At 45.8% G+C, this 22,420-nt stretch overlaps 1 long non-coding RNA gene across 1 annotated transcript in view; it reads left to right on the forward strand.

Annotated features, from left to right (window-relative positions):
- Positions 1 to 22,420, forward strand: part of LOC125963531 (uncharacterized) — a 1,468,791-nt gene that overhangs the window by 1,397,840 nt on the left and 48,531 nt on the right. The window lies entirely within an intron of this gene.

Genomic DNA, 22,420 nt, shown 5'->3' on the forward strand with positions numbered 1-22,420 from the left:
TCCCCACATTTTCTGATGTGCGCCCAGTGGTGCGAGGACACTCCAGCCAGGTTCCCATTCCCATGGGGATGTGGGCCTTCTGTGCTGAGGTCCCAACGCCAGGGTTGCTCACAGTTTTATGATGTGGGCCCTCTGCTGTGAGTTCACTGTGGCCTGGATCCCATAGCCTTGGTGTTCTGGGCCACCTGCTGGAAGGTCTAAATGCTGGAATCCTCACGTTTTTTATATTATGTGCCCTGTGTTGTGAGGCTACTCCTGCCTGCCTCACTCCAAGGCCCTTGGTGATGGGGGTCCTCTGGTTTGAGGACACATGTGCTGGGTTCCTCACCTTAAGATGATGAGGCCCCACTGGTGTGAGGATAATCCTGACTGGTTCCCATCCCCTTTGTGATGTGGGCCCTCTGGTGAGAGTCTGATCCTGGCTGGGTTCCTCACCCATCTGTGAGGTGGGCCCTCTACTATCAGGTAACTCTTGCTTGGCTTGCTCACCTCGCCTTGTTGACATGAGCCCTCTGGTGGCACTTGGACCCTGCTGGGAGCTTCCTCACTTTTGTGATGAGGGCCCTCTGACGTCAGGCCCTAACTGCTGGGCTCCCCAACTTTTCTTAGTGAGCCCAGTGATGCTCGGACACTCCTCTTAGGTTCCCATCTCCATGGGGATGTGGGCCTTCTGCTCTGAGGTTCCAACGGCTGGGTTGATCACAATTTCATGATGTGGGCTCTCTGGTGTTAGTTCACTGTGGCCTGGATCCCATAGCCTCTGTGCTCTTGGCCGCCTGCTGGGAGGTTCCAACTGCTCGATTCCTCAACTTTTGTATTCTATGGGTCCTGTGTTGTGATGCTCCTCCTGCCTGCCTCACTCGCAACCCCTTCGTGATGTGGGTCTTCTGGTTTGAGGCCACATGTGCTGGGTTCCGCAACTTACAATTTTGTGTCCCCACTGGTGTGAGGACACTCCTGCCTGGTTCCCATCCCCTTGGTGATGTGGGCCTTCTGGTGACAGTCTTATCCTGGCTGGGTTCCTCACTCTTCTGTGAGGTAGGCCCTCTGCTGTGAGGTCAATCCTGCCTGACTTGCACACATCACCTTGGCGACGTGGGCCCTCTGTTGGCACATGGAACCTGCTGGGAGCCTCCTGCCCTCGGTGATGACAGCCCTCTAGCATCAGGCCCTAACTGCTGGGCTCCCCACATTTTCTGATGTGAGCCCAGTGATGCCAGGACACTCCTGTCAGGTTCCCATCCCCATGGGGTTGTGGGCTTTCTGCTCTGAGGTCCCAACGCCTGGGTTGCTCACAGTTTCATGATGTGGGCTCTCTGGTGTTAGTTCACTCCTGCCTGCATCCCATAGCTTCTGTGCTCTCGGCCGCCTGCTGGGAGGTTCCAAATGCTGGATTCCTCACCTTTTTTATTCTTTGGGCCCTCTGTTTTTAGGCTACTCCTACCTGCCTCACTCCCATCCCCTTTGTGATGTATGTCCTCTGATATGAGGCCACATGTGCTGGGTTCCTCACCTTTCAATGATGTGGCCCCACTGGTGGGAGGACAGTCCTGACTGGTTCCCATCCCCTTGGTGTTGTGGGGCTTCTGGCGAGAGTCTCATCCTGCCTCGGTTCCTCACCCTTCTGTGAGATAGGCCCTCTGCTGTGAGGTCACTACTGCCTGGCTGGCGCATGCCACCTTGTAGACGTGGGCCCTCTGTTGGCAGTTGGAACCTGCTGGGAGTCTCCTCCCCTCAGTTATGAGGGCCCCCTGGAGTCAGGCCCTAACTGCTGGGCTCCTAACATTTTCTGATATGTGCTAAGTGGTGCGAAGCCACTCCTGCCAGGTTCCCATCCCAATGGGGATGTGGGCCTTCTGTTCTGAGGTCCCAATGGCTGGGCTGCTCACAGGTTCATGATGTGGGCCCTCTGCTGTGAGTTCACTGCGGCCTGGATCCCATAGCCTCGGTGCTCTGGGCCACTTGCTGGGAGGTTCCAACTGCTGGATTCCTCAACTTTTATATTCTATGGACCCTGTGTTGTGAGGCCGGTCCTGCCAGCCTCATTCCGAACCCCTTGGTGATGTGGTTCCTCTGGTTTGAGGCTACATGTGCTGGGATCCTCACCTTTCGATGATGTTGTCCCACTGGTGTGGGGACACTCCTGCCTGGTTCCCATCCCCTTGGTGATGTGGGCCCTCTGGTGAGAGTCTGATCCTGGCTGTGTTCCTCACCTTTCTGTGAGGTGGGCCCTCTGCTGTGAGGTCACTCCTGCCGGGCTGGCACACATCGCCTTGGCGACGTTGGCCCTCTGGTGGCAGCTGGAGCCTGCTGGGAGCCTCCTCCTCTCGCTGATGAGTGCCCTCTAGCGTCAGGCCCTAATTTCTGAGCACCCCACGTTTTCTGATGTGAGCCCACTGATGCCAGGACACTCCTGTCATGTTCCCATCACCATGGGGATGTGGGCCTTCTGCTCTGAGGTCCCAATGTCTGGGTTGCTCACAGTTTCATGATGTGGGCTGTCTGGTGTTAGTTTACTCCGGCCTGGATCCCCTAGCATCTGTGCTCTGGGCCGCCTGCTGGGAGATTCCAACTGCTGGATTCCTCACCTTTCTTATTTTTCGGCCCTCTGTTATGAGGCTCCTCCTGCCTGCCTCACTCCCAGCCCCTTGGTGATGGGTGTCCTATGGTTTGAAGCCACATGTTCTGGGTTCCTCACCTTTAGATGATGTGGCCCTACTCATGTGAGGACACTCCTGCCTGGTTCCAATCCATTTGGTGATGTGGGCCCTCTGGTGCGAGTCTGATCCTGACTGGGTTCGTCACACTTCTCTGAGGTGGGCCCTCTGCTGTGAGGTCATTCGTGCCTGGTTGGTACACATCGCCTTGGCGACGTCAGCCCTCTGGTGGCAGTTGGAGCCTGCTGGGAGCCTCCTTCCCTTGGTGATGAGGGTCCTCTGGCGTCAGGCCCTAACTGCTGGTCGCCCAAAATTTTCTGATACGTTCTCAGTGGTGCGAGGACACTCCTACCAGATTTCCATCCCCATGGGGATGTGGGCCTCCTGCTCTGAGGTCCCAATGGCTGGGTTGCTCAGTTTCATGACATGGGCCCTCTTCTGTGAGTTCACTGTGCCCTGGATCCCATAGCCTCGGTGCTCTGGGCTGCCTGCTGGGAGGTTCCAACTGCTGGATTCCTCACTTTTTTATTCTATGGGCCCAGTGTTGTGAGGCTACTCCTGCCTGCCTCACTCCGAGGCCCTTGGTGATGTGGGTCCTCTGGTTTGAGGACACATGTGCTGAGTACCTCACCTTTCGATGATGTGGCCCCACTGGTGTGAAGACACTCCTGCCTGGTTCCCATCCCCTTGGTGATGTGGGCCCACTGGTGAGAGTCTGATGTTGGCTGGGTTTCTCACCCTTCTGTGAGGTGGGAACTCTGCTGTGAGGTAACTCCTGCCTGGCTTGCTCACGTTGCCTTGGCAATGTGAGCCCTCAGGTGGAAGTTGGAACCTGCTGGGAATCTCCTCCCCTCAGTTATGAGAGCTCTGGATAAAACACATATGCCCTTTTTTGCCAAGTGCATTATTTTCCAAGTTCTGTCTCTTTTCCTATGCTTTAAGAGCGACAACCGTGTACCTTCTGAAATCGGTTTCCAGCAATTCTGCCCGGCATTCAAGTCGTCTTCGCAGCCTTACTTCAGTATAATTTTGGATGATAGCTGTCATGTATAACTCTGCAGGATTGTGAATGAGAGTGTCCCTGAGTTCCTTTCTTCAACTCGCTTTATTGTGAGCTGGCCGCAACACCGCAGCATTGCTTCAGGCCCTAGTGTGGTTCCGGCACGGCACGCTGAGCCTTTGGTTAATTCCTCTTCCTGGTGGGAAATGAGAGTTAAATTTGCCCGTCCAGACACCTCCAGCTAGTCTCTCATTGGTTCTCCCTATTCCTGTTCATTTTCCGCAGAAATTGCAAACTGGGCCAAACAGGAGGTTAAAGGCACTGACTCTCCAAGTGGGGAATGTGTTAGTAAAGCGTCTGGAATGTTGCACCCGAGTACCAGGGGAAGAAAACTGAGACACATTTGAACACGTTTCCCGATCACACGGTGGATCATACTCTGCGTACCACAGGCATGTTTTAGCTGAAGGATGAATCCCTTAAACTTGGAGAGTTGAGACCCATGGAATGGGTACCATGCAATATGACTTCAAAGGGTCTGCATTTGCTCACCGAACCTCACCCATCCTATCACTGCTGCGTTTATGCCGCCGTACACACGCTTGATTCTCTTTCGGAGACATATAAATCCATAAGTTTTAAGATTCTTACTAGTCAGGTATATTCTTAGGCGTTTAATATGGGGTGTTGAGTCTACTTCATTGAGCAAGGAGTAGCTCTTGTCTATTACATATTTGGCTTATGGAATGGTATCTGTGCTACTTTCAATCTCTGGTTTTATGCAGCACCCAAACTCACCTTTCCCCTTCAGCAAGCATAAGTTGGTTTTCTGCATTTGAGACCCTGTTCTGTTTTGTAATTCAGTTCCTGTGTAGCCAAGTTTACATTCCGTGTATTAGTGATATCTTATGATGTTTCTTTTTCTGTGTGACTTATTTCACTTAGAATCATCGTACCTGAATCGACTCATTATGCTGCTACGGGCCTGATGACATAGATTTAATTGCTGAGTGATATTGCATTGTACGTAAGTACCACAACTTCTTTATCCATTTTTCGCTTTCTGTGATATTGAACTTGTACCGTAAACGAGGTTCTTGTAAACAGAGCCGTCCCAAACTTAGGGGCGGCTGTGTCTGTTTGATTTTAATTTCCCTAAGCTATAGGACCATAAGTGGAAGTGCCCTAGGCTCTGTTGCTTTGTTTTTTAGATGTTTCAGGAAACACCATACACTTCTCCAGAGTGGCTGTTGGCAATTTACATCCCGCCCATCAGCATAACAAGGCTCCCAGTTCTCCATGGCCTGTCCTGCCTTTCTGCATTTTACACTTTTTTCAGATGGCCCTTTTGAGGGGGGAGCAGTGAGACTTCATTGTAGTGCAGATTTCCTTTGCAAGCTTGCTTGCTTGGCCAAAAAGGCGTATGCGTTTTTTCCTGAATATATTCAGGAAAAAACTCATATGTCCTTTTTGGCCAAGTGCATCATTGTGGACGTTCTGCCTCTTTTCCTATGCTTTACATGCAATTCCAGTCTACCTCCTGAAATCGGTTTCCTGCAATTCTGCCCCGCTTTCAAGTCCTCTTGGCAGCCTTACTTCAATATATTTTTGGACGATAGCTGTCATTTATAACTCTGCAGGTTTGTGAATGACAGTGCCCCTGAGCTCCTTTCTTCAACTCGCTTTCTTGTGAGCTGGCCGCAACACCACAGGATTGCTTCAGGCCCTAGTGTGGTTCTGGCATGGCACGCTGAGCCTTTGGTTAATTCCTCTACCTGGTGGGAAATGAGAGTTAAATTTGCCCGTCCAGACACCTCCAGCTAGTCTCTCATTGGTTCTCCCTATTCCTGTTCATCTTCCGCAGAAATTGCAAACTGGGCCAAACAGGAGGTTAAAGGCACTGACTATCCAAGTGGGGAGAGTGTTAGTAAAGCGTCTGGAATGTTGCACCCGAGTACAAGGGGACGAAAACTGAGACACATTTGAACACGTTTCCCGATCACACGGTGGATCATACTCTGGGTTCCACATGCATGTTTTAGCTGAAGGAAGAATCCCTTAAACCTGGAGAGTTGAGACCCATGGAATGGGTACCATGCAATATGACTTCAAAGGGTCTGCATTTGCTCACCGAACCTCACCAATCCTATCACTGCTGCGTTTATGCCGCTGTACACACGCTTGATTCTCTTTCGGAGACATATAAATCCATAGGTTTTAAGATTCTTACTAGTCAGGTATATTCTTAGGCATTTAATATGGGGTGTTGAGTCCACTTCGTTGAGCAAGGAGTAGCTCTTGTCTATTACATATTTGGCTTATGGAACGCTATCTGTGCTCATTTCAATCTCTGGTTTTATGCAGCACCCAAACTCACCTTTCCCCTTCAGCAAGCATAAGTTGGTTTTCTGCATTTGAGACCCTGTTCTGTTTTGTAATTCAGTTCCTGTGTAGCCAAGTTTACATTCCATGTATTAGTGATATCTTATGATGTTTCTTTTTCTGTGTGACTTATTTCACTTAGAATCATTGTACCTGAATCCACTCATGCTGCTACGCGCCTGATGACATAGATTTCATTGCTGAGTGATATTGCATTGTATGTAAGTACCACAACTTCTTTATCCATTTTTCGCTTTCTGTGATATTGAACTTGTAACGTAAAGGAGGTTCTTGTAAACAGAGCCGTCCCAAACTTTGGGGTGGCTGTGTCTTTTTGATTTTAATTTCCCTAAGCTATAGGACCATAAGTGGAAGTGCCCTAGACTCTGTTGCTTTGTTTTTTAGATGTTTCAGGAAACACCATACACTTCTCCAGAGTGGCTGTTGGCAATTTACATCCCGCCCATCAGCATAACAAGGCTCCCAGTTCTCCATGGCCTGTCCTGCCTTTCTGGATTTTACACTTTTTTCAGATGGCCCTTTTGACCGGGGGGCAGAGAGACTTCGTTGTAGTGCAGATTTCCTTTGCAAGCTTGCTTGGTTGGCCAAAAAGGGCGTATGCGTTTTTTCCTGAATATATTCAGGAAAAAACACATACGCCCTTTTTGGCCAAGTGCATCATTGTGGACGTTCTGCCTCTTTTCCTCTGCTCTACATGCAATTCCAGTCTACCTCCTGAAATCGGTTTCCTGCAATTCTGGCCGCTTTCAAGTCCTCTTGGCAGCCTTATTCAATATATTTTTGGACGATAGCTGTCATTTATAACTCTGCAGGTTTGTGAATTACAGTGCCCCTGAGCTCCTTTCTTCAACTCGCTTTCTTGTGAGCTGGCCGCAACACCGCAGGATTGCTTCATGCCCTAATCTGGTTCCGGCACGGCACGCTGAGCCTTTGGTTAATTCCTCTACCTGGTGGGAAATCAGAGTTAAATTTGCCCGTCCAGACACCTCCAGCTAGTCTCTCATTGGTTCTCCCTATTCCTGTTCATTTTCCGCAGAAATTGCAAACTGGGCCAAACAGGAGGTTAAAGGCACTGACTCTCCAAGTGGGGAGAGTGTTAGTAAAGCGTCTGGAATGTTGCACCCGAGTACCAGGGGACGAAAACTGAGACACATTTGAACACGTTTCCCGATCACACGGTGGATCATACTCTGGGTTCCACATGCATGTTTTAGCTGAAGGAAGAATACTTAAACCTGCAGAGTTGAGACCCATGGAATGGGTACCATGCAATATGACTTCAAAGGGTCTGCATTTGCTCACCGAACCTCACCCATCCTATCACTGCTGCGTTTATGCCGCTGTACACACACTTGATTCTCTTTCGGAGACATATAAATCCATAGGTTTTAAGATTCTTACTAGTCAGGTATATTCTTAGGCGTTTAATATGGGGTGTTGAGTCCACTTCGTTGAGCAGGGAGTAGCTCTTGTCTATTACATATTTGGCTTATGGAACGGTATCTGTGCTCATTTCAATCTCTGGTTTTATGCAGCACCCCAACTCACCTTTCCCCTTAAGCAGGCATAAGTTGGTTTTCTACATTTGAGACCCTGTTCTGTTTTGTAATTCAGTTCCTGTGTAGCCAAGTTTACATTCCGTGTATCAGTGATATCTTATGATGTTTCTTTTTGTGTGTGAATTATTTCTCTTAGAATCCTCGTACCTGAATCCACTCATTATGCTGCTTCGGGCCTGATGACATAGATTTCATTGTTGAGTGATATTGCATTGTACATAAGTACCACAACTTCTTTATCCATTTTTCGCTTTCTGCGATATTGCACTTGTACCGTAAATGAGGTTCTTGTAAACACAGCCGTCCCAAACTTTGGGGTGGCTGTGTCTTTTTGATTTTAATTTCCCTAAGCTATAGGACCATAAGTGGAAGTGCCCTAGGCTCTGTTGCTTTGTTTTTTGGATGTTTCATGAAACACCATACACTTCTCCAGAGTGGCTGTTGGCAATTTACATCCCGCCCATCAGCATAACAGGGCTCCCAGTTCTCCATGGCCTGTCCTGCCTTTCTGGATTTTACACTTTTTTCAGATGGCCCTCTTGACCGGGGGGCAGTGAGACTTCCTTGTAGTGCAGATTTCCTTTGCAAGCTTGCTTGGTTGGCCAAAAAGGGCGTATGCATTTTTTCCTGAATATATTCAGGAAAAAATGCATACGCCCTTTTTGGCCAAGTGCATCATTGTGGACGTTCTGCCTCTTTTCCTATGCTTTACATGCAATTCCAGTCTACCTCCTGAAATCAGTTTCCTGCCATTCTGCCCCACATTCAAGTCCTCTTGGCAGCCTTACTTCAATATATTTTTGGACGATAGCTGTCATTTATAACTCTGCAGGTTTGTGAATGACAGTGCCCCTGAGCTCCTTTCTTCAACTCGCTTTCTTGTGAGCTGGCTGCAACACCGCAGGATTGCTTCAGGCCCTAGTGTGGTTCCGGCATGGCACGCTGAGCCTTTGGTTAATTCCTCTTCCTGGTGGGAAATGAGAGTTAAACTTGCCCGTCCAGACACCTCCAGCTAGTCTCTCATTGGTTCTCCCTTTTCCTGTTCATTTTCCGCAGAAATTACAAACTGGGCCAAACAGGAGGTTAAAGGCACTGACTCTCCAAGTGGGGAGAGTGTTAGTAAAGCGTCTGGAATGTTGCACCCGAGTACCAGGGGACGAAAACTGAGACACATTTGAACACGTTTTCCGATCACACTGTGGATCATACTCTGGGTTCCACATGCATGTTTTTGCTGAAGGAAGAATCCATTAAACATGGAGAGTTGAAACCAATGGAATGGGTACCGTGCAATATGACTTCAAAGGGTCTACATTTGCTCACCGAACCTCAACAATCCTATCACTGCTGCGTTTATGCTGCTGTACACATGCTTGATTCTCTTTCCGAGACATATAAATCCATAGGTTTTAAGATTCTTACTAGTGAGGTATATTCTTAGGCGTTTAATATGGGGTGTTGAGTCCACTTCGTTGAGCAAGGAGTAGCTCTTGTCTATTACATATTTGGCTTATGGAACGGTATCTGTGCTAATTTCAATCTCTGGTTTTATGCAGCACCCCAACTCACCTTTCCCATTAAGCAAGCATAAGTTGGTGTTCTACATTTGAGACCCTGTTCTGTTTTGTAATTCAGTTCCTGTGTAGCCAAGTTTACATTTCGTGTATTAGTTATATCTTATGATTTTTCTTTTTCTGTGTGACTTATTTCACTTAGAATCATCGTACCTGAATCCACTCATTATGCTGCTACGGGCCTGATGACATAGATTTCATTGCTGAGTGATATTGCATTGTACGTAAGTACCACAACTTCTTTATCCATTTTTCGCTTTCTGTGATATTGAACTTGTACCGTAAACGAGGTTCTTGTAAACAGAGCCATCCCAAATTTTGGGGTGGCTGTGTCTTTTTGATTTTAATTTCCCTAAGCTATAGGACCATAAGTGGAAGTGCCCTAGGCTCTGTTGCTTTGTTTTTTGGATGTTTCAGGAAACACCATACACTTCTGCAGAGTGGCTGTTGGCAATTTACATCCCGCCCATCAGCATAACAAGGCTCCCAGTTCTCCATGGCCTGTCCTGCCTTTCTGGATTTTACACTTTTTTCAGATGGCCCTTTTGAGGGGGGGGCAGTGAGACTTCATTGTAGTGCAGATTTCCTTTTCAATCTTGCTTGTTTGGCCAAAAAGGGCGTATGCATTTTTTCCTGAATATATTCAGGAAAAAACAAATACGCCCTTTTTTGCCAAGTGCATCATTGTGGACGTTCTGCCTCTTTTCCTATGCTTTACATGCAATTCCAGTCTACCTCTTGAAATCGGTTTCCTGCAATTCTGCCCAGCTTTCAAGTCCTCTTGGCAGCCTTACTTCAATATATTTTTGGACGATAGCTGTCATTTATAACTCTGCAGGTTTGTGAATGACAGTGCCCCTGAGCTCCTTTCTTCAACTCGCTTTCTTGTGAGCTGGCCGCAACACCGCAGGATTGCTTCAGGCCCTCGTGTGGTTCCGGCATGGCACGCTGAGCCTTTGGTTAATTCCTCTTCCTGGTGGGAAATGAGAGTTAAATTTGCCCGTCGAGACACCTCCAGATCGTCTCTCATTGGTTCTCCCTATTACTGTTCATTTTCTGCAGAAATTGCAAACTGGGCCAAACAGGAGGTTAAAGGCACTGACTCTCCAAGTGGGGAGAGTGTTTGTAAAGCGTCTGGAATGTTGCACCTGAGTACCAGGGGACGAAAACTGAGAAACATTTGAACACGTTTCCCGATCACATGGTGGATCATACTCTGGGTTCCACATGCATGTTTTAGCTGAAGGAAGAATCCCTTAAACCTGGAGAGTTGAGACCCATGGAATGGGTACCATGCAATATGACTTCAAAGGGTCTGCATTTGCTCACCAAACCTTACCAATCCTATCACTGCTGTGTTTATGCCGCTGTACACATGCTTGATTCTCTTTCAGAGACATATAAATCCATAGGTTTTAAGAGTCTTACTAGTCAGGTATATTCTTTGGCATTTAATATGGGGTGTTGAGTCCACTTCATTGAGCAAGGAGTAGCTCTTGTCTATTACATATTTGGCTTATGGAAGGGTTTCTGTGCTAATTTCAATCTCTGGTTTTATGCAGCACCCCAACTCACCTTTCCCCGTAAGCAAGCATAAGTTGGTGTTCTACATTTGAGACCCTGTTCTGTTTTGTAATTCAGTTTCTGTGTAGCCAAGTTTACATTCCCTGTAGTAGTGATATCTTATGATGTTTCATTTTCTGTGTTACTTATTTCACTTAGAATCATCGTACCTGAATCCACTCATTATGCTGCTACGGGCCTGATGACATAGATTTCATTGCTGAGTGATATTGCATTGTACGTAAGTACCACAACTTCTTTATCCATTTTTCGCTTTCTGTGATATTGAAATTGTACCGAAAATGAGGTTCTTGTAAACAGACCCGTCCCAAACTTATGTGTGGCTGTGTCTTTTTGATTTTAATTTCCCTAAGCTATAGGACCATAAGTGGAAGTGCCCTAGGCTCTGTTGCTTTGTTTTTTGGATGTTTCAGGAAACACCATACAGTTTTCCAGAGTGGCTGTTGGCAATTTACATCCCGCCCATCAGCATAACAAGGCTCCCAGTTCTTCATGGCCTGTCCTGCCTTTCTGGATTTTACACTTTTTTCAGATGGCCCTTTTGACCGGGGGGCAGTGAGACTTCATTGTAGTGCAGATTTCCTTTGCAAGCTTGCTTGGTTGGCCAAAAAGGGCATATGCGTTTTTTCCTGAATATATTCAGGAAAAAACGCATACGCCCTTTTAGGCCAAGTGCATCATTGTGGACGTTCTGCCTCTTTTCCTATGCTTTACATGCAACTCCAGTCTACCTCCTGAAATCGGTTTCCTCAATTCTGCCCCGCTTTCAAGTCCTCTTGGCAGCCTTACTTCAATATATTTTTGGACGATAGCTTTCATTGATAACTCTGCAGGTTTGTGAATGACAGTGCCCCTGAGCTCCTTTCTTCAACTCGCTTTCTTGTGATCTGCCCGCAGCACCACAAGATTGCTTCAGGCCCTAGTGTGATTCCAGCATGGCACGCTGAGCCTTTCGTTAATTCCTCTTCCTGGTGGGAAATGAGAGTTAAATTTGCCCGTCCAGACACCTCCAGCTAGTCTCTCATTGGTTCTCCCTATTCCTGTTCATTTTCCGCAGAAATTGCAAACTCGGCCAAACAGGAGGTTAAAGGCATTGACTCTCCAAGTGGGAAGAGTGTTAGTAAAGCGTCTGGAATGTTGCACCCAAGTACCAGGGGACGAAAACTGAGACACGTTTCAACACGTTTCCCGATCACATGGTGGATCATATTCTGGGTTCCACATGCACGTTTTCGCTGAAGGAAGAATCCCTTAAACCTGGAGAGTTGAGACCCATGGAATGGGTACCATGCAATATGACTTCAAAGGGTCTGCATTTGCTCACCGAACCTCACCCATCCTATCACTGCTGCGTTTATGCCGCTGTACACACGCTTGATTCTCTTTCGGAGACATATAAATCCATAGGTTTTAAGATTCTTACTAGTCAGGTATATTCTTAGGCGTTTAATATGGGGTGTTGAGTCCACTTCGTTGAGCAAGTAGTAGCTCTTGTGTATTACATATTTGGCTTATGGAACGGTATCTGTGCTACTTTCAATCTCTGGTTTTATGCAGCACCCCAACTCACCTTTCCCCTTAAGCAAGCATAAGTTGGTTTTCTGCATTTGAGACCCTGTTCTGTTTTGTAATTCAGTTCCTGTGTAGCCAAGTTTACATTCCGTGTATTAGTGATATCTGATGATGTTTCTTTTTCTGTGTGACTTATTTCACTTAGAATCATCGTACCTGAATCCACTCATTATGCTGCTACGGACCTGATGACATAGATTTCATTGCTGAGTGATATTGTATCGTACGTAAGTACCACAACTTCTTTATCCATTTTTCGCTTTCTGTGATATTGAACTTGTACCGTAAACAAGGTTCTTGTAAACAGAGCCGTCCCAAACTTTGGGGTGGCTGTGTCTTTTTGATTTTAATTTCCCTAAGCTATAGGACCATAAGTGGAAGTGCCCTAGGCTCTGTTGCTTTGTTTTTTAGATGTTTCAGGAAACACCATACACTTCTCCAGAGTGGCTGTTGGCAATTTACATCCCGCCCATCAGCATAACAAGGCTCCCAGTTCTCCATGGCCTGTCCTGCCTTTCTGGATTTTACACTTTTTTCAGATGGCCCTTTTGACAGGGGGGCAGTGAGACTTCATTGTAGTGCGGATTTCCTTTGCAAGCTTGCTTAGTTGGCCAAAAAGGGCGTATGCGTTTTTTCCTGAATAGATTCAGGAAAAAACTCATACGCCCTTTTTGGCCAAGTGCATCATTGTGGACGTTCTGCCTCTTTTCGTATGCTTTACATGCAATTCCAGTCTACCTCCTGAAATCGGTTTCCTGCAATTCTGCCCCGCTTTCAAGTCCTCTTGGCAGCCTTACTTCAATATATTTTTGGACGATAGCTGTCTTTTATAACTCTTCAGGTTTGTGAATGACAGTGCCCCTGAGCTCCTTTCTTCAACTCGCTTTCTTGTGAGCTGGCCGCAACACCGCAGGATTGCTTCAGGCCCTAGTGTGGTTCCGCAACGGCACGCTGAGCCTTTCGTTAATTCCTCTTCCTGGTGGGAAATGAGAGTTAAATTTGCCCGTCCAGATACCTCCAGCTAGTCTCTCATTGGTTCTCCCTATTCCTGTTCATTTTCCGCAGAAATTGCAAACTGGGCCAAACAGGAGGTTAAAGGCATTGACTCTCCAAGTGGGAAGAGTGTTAGTAAAGCGTCTGGAATGTTGCACCCGAGTACCAGGGGATGAAAACTGAGACACATTTGAACACGTTTCCCGATCACATGGTGGATCATACTCTGGTTTCCACATGCACGTTTTAGCTGAAGGAAGAATCCCTTAAACCTCGAGAGTTGAGACCCATGGAATGGGTACCATGCAATATGACTTCAAAGGGTCTGCATTTGCTCACCGAACCTCACCAATCCTATCACTGCTGCGTTTATGCCGCTGTACACACGCTGGATTCTCTTTCGGAGACATATAAATCCATAGGTTTTAAGATTCTTACTATTCAGGTATATTCTTAGGCGTTTAATATGCGGTGTTGAGTCCACTTTGTTGAGCAAGGAGTAGCTCTTGTCTATTACATATTTGGCTTATGGAAAGGTATCTGGGCTAATTTCAATCTCTGGTTTTATGCAGCACCCCAACTCACCTTTCCCCTTAAGCACGCATAAGTTGGTGTTCTACATTTGAGACCCTGTTCTGTTTTGTAATTCAGTTCCTGTGTAGCCAAGTTTACATTCCGTGTAGTAGTGATATCTTATGATGTTTCTTTTTCTGTGTGACTTATTTCACTTAGAATCATCGTACCTGAATCCACTCATTATGCTGCTACGGGCCTGATGACATAGATTTCATTGCTGAGTGATATTGCATTGTACGTAAGTACCACAACGTCTTTATCCATTTTTCGCTTTCTGCGATATTGAACTTGTACCGTAAACGAGGTTCTTGTAAACAGAGCCGTCCGAAACTTTGGGGTGGCTGTGTCTTTTTGATTTTAATTTCCCTAAGCTATAGGACCATAAGTGGAAGTTCTCTAGGCTCTGTTGCTTTGCTTTTTAGATGTTTCTGGAAACACCATACACTTCTCCAGGGTGGCTGTTGGCAATTTACCTCCTGCACATGAGCATAACAAGGCTCCCAGTTCTCCATGGCCTGTCCTGCCTTTCTGGATTTTACACTTTTTTCAAATGGTTACTTTTGACCGGGGTGCAGTGAGACTTCATTTTAGTGCAGATTTCCATTGCAAGGTTGCTTGGTTCGCCAAAAAGGGTGTATGTGTTTTTTCCTGAATATATTCAGGAAAAAATGCATACGTGCTTTTTGGCCAAGTGCATCATTGTGGACCTTCTACCTCTTTTCCTATGCTTTAAATGCAATTCCAGTCTACCTCCTGAAATCGGTTTCCTGCAATTCTGCCCCGCTTTGAAGTCCTCTTGGCAGCCTTACTTCAATATATTTTTGGACGATAGCTGTCATTTGTAACTCTGCAGGTTTGTGAATTACAGTGCCCCTGAGATCCATTCTTCAACTCGCTTTCTTGTGAGCTGCTCGCAACACGGCGGGATTGCTTCAGGCCGTAGTGTGGTTCCGGCATGGCACGCTGAGCCTTTGGTTAATTCCTCTTCCTTGTGGAAAATGAGAGTTAAATTTGCCCGTCCAGACACCTCCAGCTAGTCTCTCATTGGTTCTCCCTATTCCTGTTCATTTTCCGCAGAAATTGCACACTGGGCCAAACAGGAGGTTAAAGGCACTGACTCTCCAAGTGGGGAGAGTGTTAGTAAAGCGTCTGGAATGTTGCACCCGAGTACCAGGGGACGAAAACTGAGACACATTTGAACGCGTTTCCTGATCACATGGTGGATCATACTCTGGGTTCCACATGCATGTTTTAGCTGAAGGAAGAATCCATTAAACCTGGAGAGTTGAGACCCATGGAATGGGTACAATGCTATATGACTCCAAAGGGTCTGCATTTGCTCACCGAACCTCACCAATCCTATCACTGCTGCGCTTATGCCGCTGTACACAGTCTTGATTCTGTTTCGGTGACATATAAATCCATAGGTTTTAAGATTCTTACTAGTCAGGTATATTCTTAGGCGTTTAATATGGGGTGTTGTGTCCTCTTCGTTGAGCAAGGAGTAGCTCTTGTCTATTACATATTTGGCTTATGGAACGGTATCTGTGCTAATTTCAATCTCTGGTTTTATGGAGCACCCCAACTCACCTTTCCCCTTAAGCACGCATAAGTTGGTTTTCTACATTTGAGGTCCTGTTCTGTTTTGTAATTCAGTTCCTGTGTAGCCAAGTTTACATTCCGCGTAGTAGTGATATCTTATGATGTTTCTTTTTCTCTGTGACTTATTTCACTTAGCATCATCGTACCTGAATCCACTCATTATGCTGCTATGGGCCTGATGACATAGATTTCATTGCTGAGTGATATTGCATTGTACGTAAGTACCACAGCTTCTTTATCCATTTCTCGCTTTCTGTGATATTGAACTTGTACCGTAAACGAGGTTCTTGTAAACAGAGCCATTCCAAAATTTGGGGTGGCTGTGTCTTTTTGATTTTAATTTCCCTAAGCTATAGGACCATAAGTGGAAGTGCCCTAGGCTCTGTTGCTTTGTTTTGTAGATGTTTCAGGAAACACCATTCACTTCTCCAGAGTGGCTGTTTGCAATTTACATCCCGCCCATCAGCATAACAAGGCTCCCAGTTCTCCATGGCCTGTCCTGCCTTTCTGGATTTTACACTTTTTTCAGATGGCCCTTTTGACTGGGGGGCAGTGAGACTTCATTGTAGTGCAGATTTCCTTTGCACGCTTGCTTGGTTGGCCAAAAAGGGCGTATGCGTGTTTTACTGAATATATTCAGGAAAATACGCATACGCCCCTTTGGCCAAGTGCATCATTGTGGACGTTCTGCCTCTTTTCCTATGCTTTACATGCAATTCCAGTCTACCTCCTGAAATCGGTTTCCTGCAATTCTGCCCCGCTTTCAAGTCCTCTTGGCAGCCTCACTTGAATATATTTTTGGACGATAGCTGTCATTTATAACTCTGCAGGTTTGTGAATTACAGTGCCCCTGAGCTCCTTTCTTCAACTCGCTTTCTTGTGAGCTGGCCGCAACACCGCAGGATTGCTTAAGGCCTTAGTGTGGTTCCGGCACGGCACGCTGAGCCTTTGATTAATTTCTCTTCCTGGTGGGAAATGAGAGTTAAATTTGCCCGTCCAGACACCTCCAGCTAGTCTCTCATTGGTTCTCCCTATTCCTGTGCATCTTGTTCAGATATTGCAAACTGGGCCAAACAGGAGCTTGAAGGCACTGACTCTCCAAGTGGGGAGAGTGTTAGTAAAGCGTCTGGAATGTTGCACCCGAGTACCAGGGGACGAAAACTGAGACACATTTGAACACGATTCCCGATCACACGGTGGATCATACTCTGGGTTCCACATGCATGTTTTAGCTGAAGGAAGAATCCCTTAAACCTGGAGAGTTGAGACCCATGGAATGGGTACCATGCAATATGACTTGAAAGGGTCTGCATTTGCTCACCGAACCTCACCAATCCTATCACTGCTGCATTTATGCCGCTGTACACATGCTTGACTCTGTTTCGGTGACATATAAATCCATAGGTTTTAAGATTCTTACTAGTCAGGTATATTCTTAGGCGTTTAATATGGGGTGTTGAGTGCACTTCGCTGAGCAAGGAGTAGCTCTTGTCTATTACATATTTGGCTTATGGAACGGTATCTGTGCTAATTTCAATCTCTGGTTTTATGCAGCACCCCAACTCACCTTTCCCCTTAAGCAAGCATAAGTTGGTTTTCTACATTTGAGACCCTGTTCTGTTTTGTAATTCAGTTCCTGTGTAGCCAAGTTTACATTCCGTGTATTAGTGATATCTTATGATGTTTCTTTTTCTCTGTGACTTATTTCACTTAGAATCATCGTACCTGAATTCACTCACTATGCTGCTATGCGCCTGATGATGTAGATTTCATTGCTGAGTGATATTGCATTGTTCGTAAATACCACAACTTCTTTATCAACTTTTCACTTTCTGTGATATTGAACTTGTACCGTAAACGAGGTTCTTGTAAACACAGCTGTCCCAAAATTTGGGGTGGCGTTGTCTTTTTGATTTTAATTTTCGTAAGCTATAGGACCATAAGTGGAAGTGCCCTAGGCTCTGTTGCTTTGTTTTTTATATGTTTCAGGAAACACCATGCACTTCTCCAGAGTGGCTGTTGGCAGTTTATATCCCGCCCATCAGCATAACAAGTCTCCCAGTTCTCCATGACCTGTCCTGCCTTTCTGGATTTTACACTTTATTCAGATGGCCCTTTTGACCGTGGGGGCAGTGAGACTTCATTGTAGTGCAGATTTCCTTTGCAAGCTTGCTTGGTTGGCCAAAAAGTGCGTATGCGTTTTTTCCTGAATATATTCAGGAAAAAACGCATACGCCCTTTTTGGGCATGTGCATCATTGTGGACGTTCTGCCTCTTTTCCTATGCTTTACATGCAATTCCTGTCTACCTCCCGAAATCGGTTTCCTGCAATTCTGCCCCGCTTTCTAGTCCTCTTGGCAGCCTTACTCCAATATATTTTTGGACGATAGCTGTCATTTATAACTCTGCAGGTTTGTGAATTACAGTGCCCCTGAGCTCCTTTCTTCAACTCGCTTTCTTGTGAACTGGCCGCAACACTGCAGGATTGCTTCAGGCCCTAGTGTGGTTCCGGCATGGCACGCTGAGCCTTTGGTTAATTCCTCTTCCTGGTGGGAAATGAGAGTTAAATTTGCCCGTCCAGACACCTCCAGCTAGTCTCTCATTGGTTCTCCCTATTCCTGTTCATTTTCTGCAGAAATTGATAACTGGGCCACACAGGAGGTTAAAGGCACTGACTCTCCAATTGGGGAGAGTGTTAGTAAAGCGTCTGGAATGTTGCACCCGAGTACCAGGGGACGAAAACTGAGACACATTTGAACACGTTTCCCGATCACACGGTGGATCATACTCTGGGTTCCACATGCATGTTTTAGCTGAAGGAAGAATCCCTTAAAGCTGGAGAGTTGGGACCCTTGGAATGGGTACCATGCAATATGACTTCAAAGGGTCTGCATTTGCTCACCGAACCTCACCAATCCTATCACTGCTGCATTTATGCTGCTGTGCACATGCTTGATTCTCTTTTGGAGACATATAAATCCATAGGTTTTAAGATTCTTACTAGTCAGGTATATTCTTAGGCGTTTAATATGGGGTGTTGAGTCCACTTCGGTGAGCAAGGAGTAGCTCTTGTCTATTATATATTTGGCTTATGGAACGGTATCTGTGCTAATTTCAATCTCTGGTTTTATGCAGCACCCCAACTCACCTTTCCCCTTAAACAAGCATAAGTTGGTTTTCTACATTTGAGGCCCTGTTCTGTTTTGTAATTCAGTTCCTGTGTAGCCAAGTTTACATTCTGTGTATTAGTGATATCTTATGATGTTCCTTTTTCTCTGTGACTTATTTCACTTAGAATCATCGTACCTGAATCCACTCATTATGCTGCTATGGGCCTGATGACATAGATTTCATTGCTGAGTGATATTGCATTGGACGTAATTACCACAACTTCCTTATCCAGTTTTCGCTTTCTGCGATATTGAACTTGTAACGTAAACGAGGTTCTTGTAAACAGAGCAGTCCCAAACTTTGGGGTGGCTGTGTCTTTTTGATTTTAATTTCCCTAAGCTATAGGACCATAAGTGGAAGTGCCCAGGATATGTTGCTTGGTTTTTCAGATGTTCAGGATACACCATATACTTCTCCAGAGTGGCTGTTGGCAATTTACATCCCGCCCATCAGCATAAGAAGGCTCCCAGTTCTCCATGGCCTATCCTGCGCTTCTGGATTTTAGACTTTTTTCAGATGGCCCTTTTGACCGGGGGGCATAGAGACTTCATTGTAGTGCAGATTTCCTTTGCAAGCTTGCTTGGTTGGCCAAAAAGGGCGTCTGCGTTTTTTCCTGAATATATTCAGGAAAAAACCCATACGCCCATTTTGGCCAAGTGCATCATTGTGGACGTTCTGCCTCTTTTGCTATGCTTTACATTCAATTCCAGTCTACCTCCTGAAATCAGGTTCCTGCAGTTCTGCCCCGCTTTCAAGTCCTCTTGGTAGCCTTACTTCAGTATATTTTTGGATGATAGCTGTCATTTATAATTCTGCATGTTTGTGAATGACAGTGCCCCTGAGCTCCTTTCTTCAACTCACTTTATTGTGAGCTGGCCTCAACACCGCAGGTTTGTTTCAGGCCCTAGTGTGGTTCCGGCATGGCACGCTGAGCCTTTGGTTAATTCCTATTCCTGGTGGGAAATGAGAGTTAAATTTGCCCGTCCAGACACCTCCAGCTAGTCTCTCATGGGTTCTCCCTATTTCTGTTCATTTTCCGCAGAAATTGCAAACTGGGCCAAACAGGAGGTTAAAGGCACTGACTCTCCAAGTGGGGAGAGTGTTAGTAAAGCGTCTGGAATGTTGCACCCGAGTACCAGGGGACGAAAACTGAGACACATTTGAACACGTTTCCCGATCACACGGTGGATCATACTCTGGGTTCCACATGCATGTTTTAGCTGAAGGAAGAATCCCTTAAACCTGGAGAGTTGAGACCCATGGAATGGGTACCATGCAATATGACTTCAAAGGGTCTGCATTTGCTCACCGAACCTCACCAATCCTATCACTGCTGCGTTTATGCCGCTGTACACATGCTTGATTGTCTTTCGGAGACATATAAATCCATAGGTTTTAAGATTCTTACTAGTCAGGTATATTCTTAGGCGTTTAATATGGGGTGTTGAGTCCACTTCGTTGAGCAAGGAGTAGCTCTTGTCTATTACATATTTGGCTTATGGAACGGTAACTGTGCTAATTTCAATCTCTGATTTTATGCAGCACCCCAACTCACCTTTCCCATTAAGCACGCATAAGTTGGTGTTCTACATTGAGACCCTGTTCTGTTTTGTAATTCAGTTCCTGTGTAGCCAAGTTTACATTCCGTGTAGTAGTGATATCTTATGATGTTTCTTTTTCTGTGTGACTTATTTCACTTAGAATCATCATAACTGAATCCACTCATTATGCTGCTATGTTCCTGATGACATAGATTTCATTGCTGAGTGATATTGCATTGTACGTAAGTATCACAACTTCTTTATCCATTTTTCGCTTTCTGTGATATTGAACTTGTACCGTAAACGAGGTTCTTGTAAACAGAGCTGTCCCAAACTTTGGGGTGGCTGTGTCTTTTCAATTTTAATTTCCCTAAGCTATAGGACCATAAGTGGAAGTGCCCTAGGCTCTGTTGCTTTGTTTTTTGGATGTTTCAGGAAACACCATACACTTCTCCAGAATGGCTGTTGGCAATTCACGTCCCGCCCATCAGCATAACAAGGCTCCCAGTTCTCCATGGCCTGTCCTGCCTTTGTGGGTTTTACACTTTTTTCAGATGGCCCTTTTGACCGGGGGGCAGTGAGACTTCATTGTAGTGCAGATTTCCTTTGCAAGCTTGCTTGGTGGGCCAAAAAGTGCGTATGCGATTTTTTCCTGAATATATTTAGGAAAAAACGCATACGCACTTTTTGGCCAAGTGCATCATTGTGGACGTTCTGCCTCTTTTCCTATGCTTTACATGCAATTCCAGTCTACCTCCTGAAATCGGTTTCCTGCAATTCTGCCCCGCTTTCAAGTCCTCTTGGCAGCCTTACTTCAATATATTTTTGGACGATAGCTGTCATTTATAACTCTGCACGTTTGTGAATTACAGTGCCCCTGAGCTCCTTTCTTCAACTCGCTTTCTTGTGAGCTGGCCGCAACAACGCATGTTTGCTTCAGGCCCTAGTGTGGTTCCGGCATGGCCCGCTGAGCCTTTGGTTAATTCCTCTTCCTGGTGGGAAATGAGAGTTAAATTTGCCCGTCCAGACACCTCCAGCTAGTCTCTCATGGGTTCTCCCTATTCCTGTTCATTTTCCGCAGATATTGAAACCTGGGCCAAACAGGAGGTTAAAGGCACTGACTCTCCAAGTGGGGAGAGTGTTAGCAAAGCGTCTGGAATGTTGCTCCCGTGTACCAGGGGATGAAAACTGAAATACATTTGAACACATTTCCCGATCACACGGTGGATCATACTCTGGGTTCCACATGCATGTTTTAGCTGAAGGAAGAATCCCTTAAACCTGGAGAGTTGAGACCCATGGAATGGGTAATATGCAATATGACTTCAAAGGGTCTGCATTTGCTCACCGAACCTCACCAATCCTATCACTGCTGCATTCATGCCACTGTACACATGCTTCATTCTCTTTCGGAGACATATAAATCCATAGGTTTTAAGATTCTTACCAGTCAGGTATATTCTTAGGCGTTTAATATGGGGTGTTATGTCCAATTCGTTGAGCAAGGAGTAGCTCTTGTCTATTACATATTTGGCTTATGGAATGTTATCTGTGCTAATTTCAATCTCTGGTTTTATGCAGCACCCCAACTCACCTTAACCCTTAAGCAAGCATAAGTTGGTTTTCTACATTTGAGACCCTGTTCTGTTTTGTGGTTCAGTTCCTGTGTAGCCAAGTTTACATTCCGTGTAGTAGTGATATCTTATGATGTTTCTTTTCTGTGTGACTTATTTCACGTAGAATCATCATACCTGAATCCACTCATTATGCTGCTACGGGCCTGATGACATAGATTTCATTGCTGAGTGATATTGCATTGTACGTAAGTACCACAACGTCTTTATCCATTTTTCGCTTTCTGCAATGTTGAACTTGTACCGTAAACGAGGTTCTTGTAAACAGAGCCGTCCCAAACTTTGGGGTGGCTGTGTCTTTTTTATTTTAATTTCCCTAAGCTATAGGACCATAAGTGGAAGTGCCCTAGGCTCTGTTGCTTTGTTTTTTAGATGTTTCAGGAAACACCATACACTTCTCCAGAGTGGCTGTTGGCAATTTAAATCCCGCCCATCAGCATAACAAGGCTCCCAGTTCTCCATGGCCTGTCCTGCCTTTCTGGATTTTACACTTTTTTCAGATGGCCCTTTTGACTGGGGGGCAGTGAGACTTCATTTTAGTGCAGATTTCCTTT

This window comes from Orcinus orca, chromosome 2 (genome assembly GCF_937001465.1).
Source record: "Orcinus orca chromosome 2, mOrcOrc1.1, whole genome shotgun sequence".
NCBI lineage: Eukaryota > Metazoa > Chordata > Mammalia > Artiodactyla > Delphinidae > Orcinus > Orcinus orca.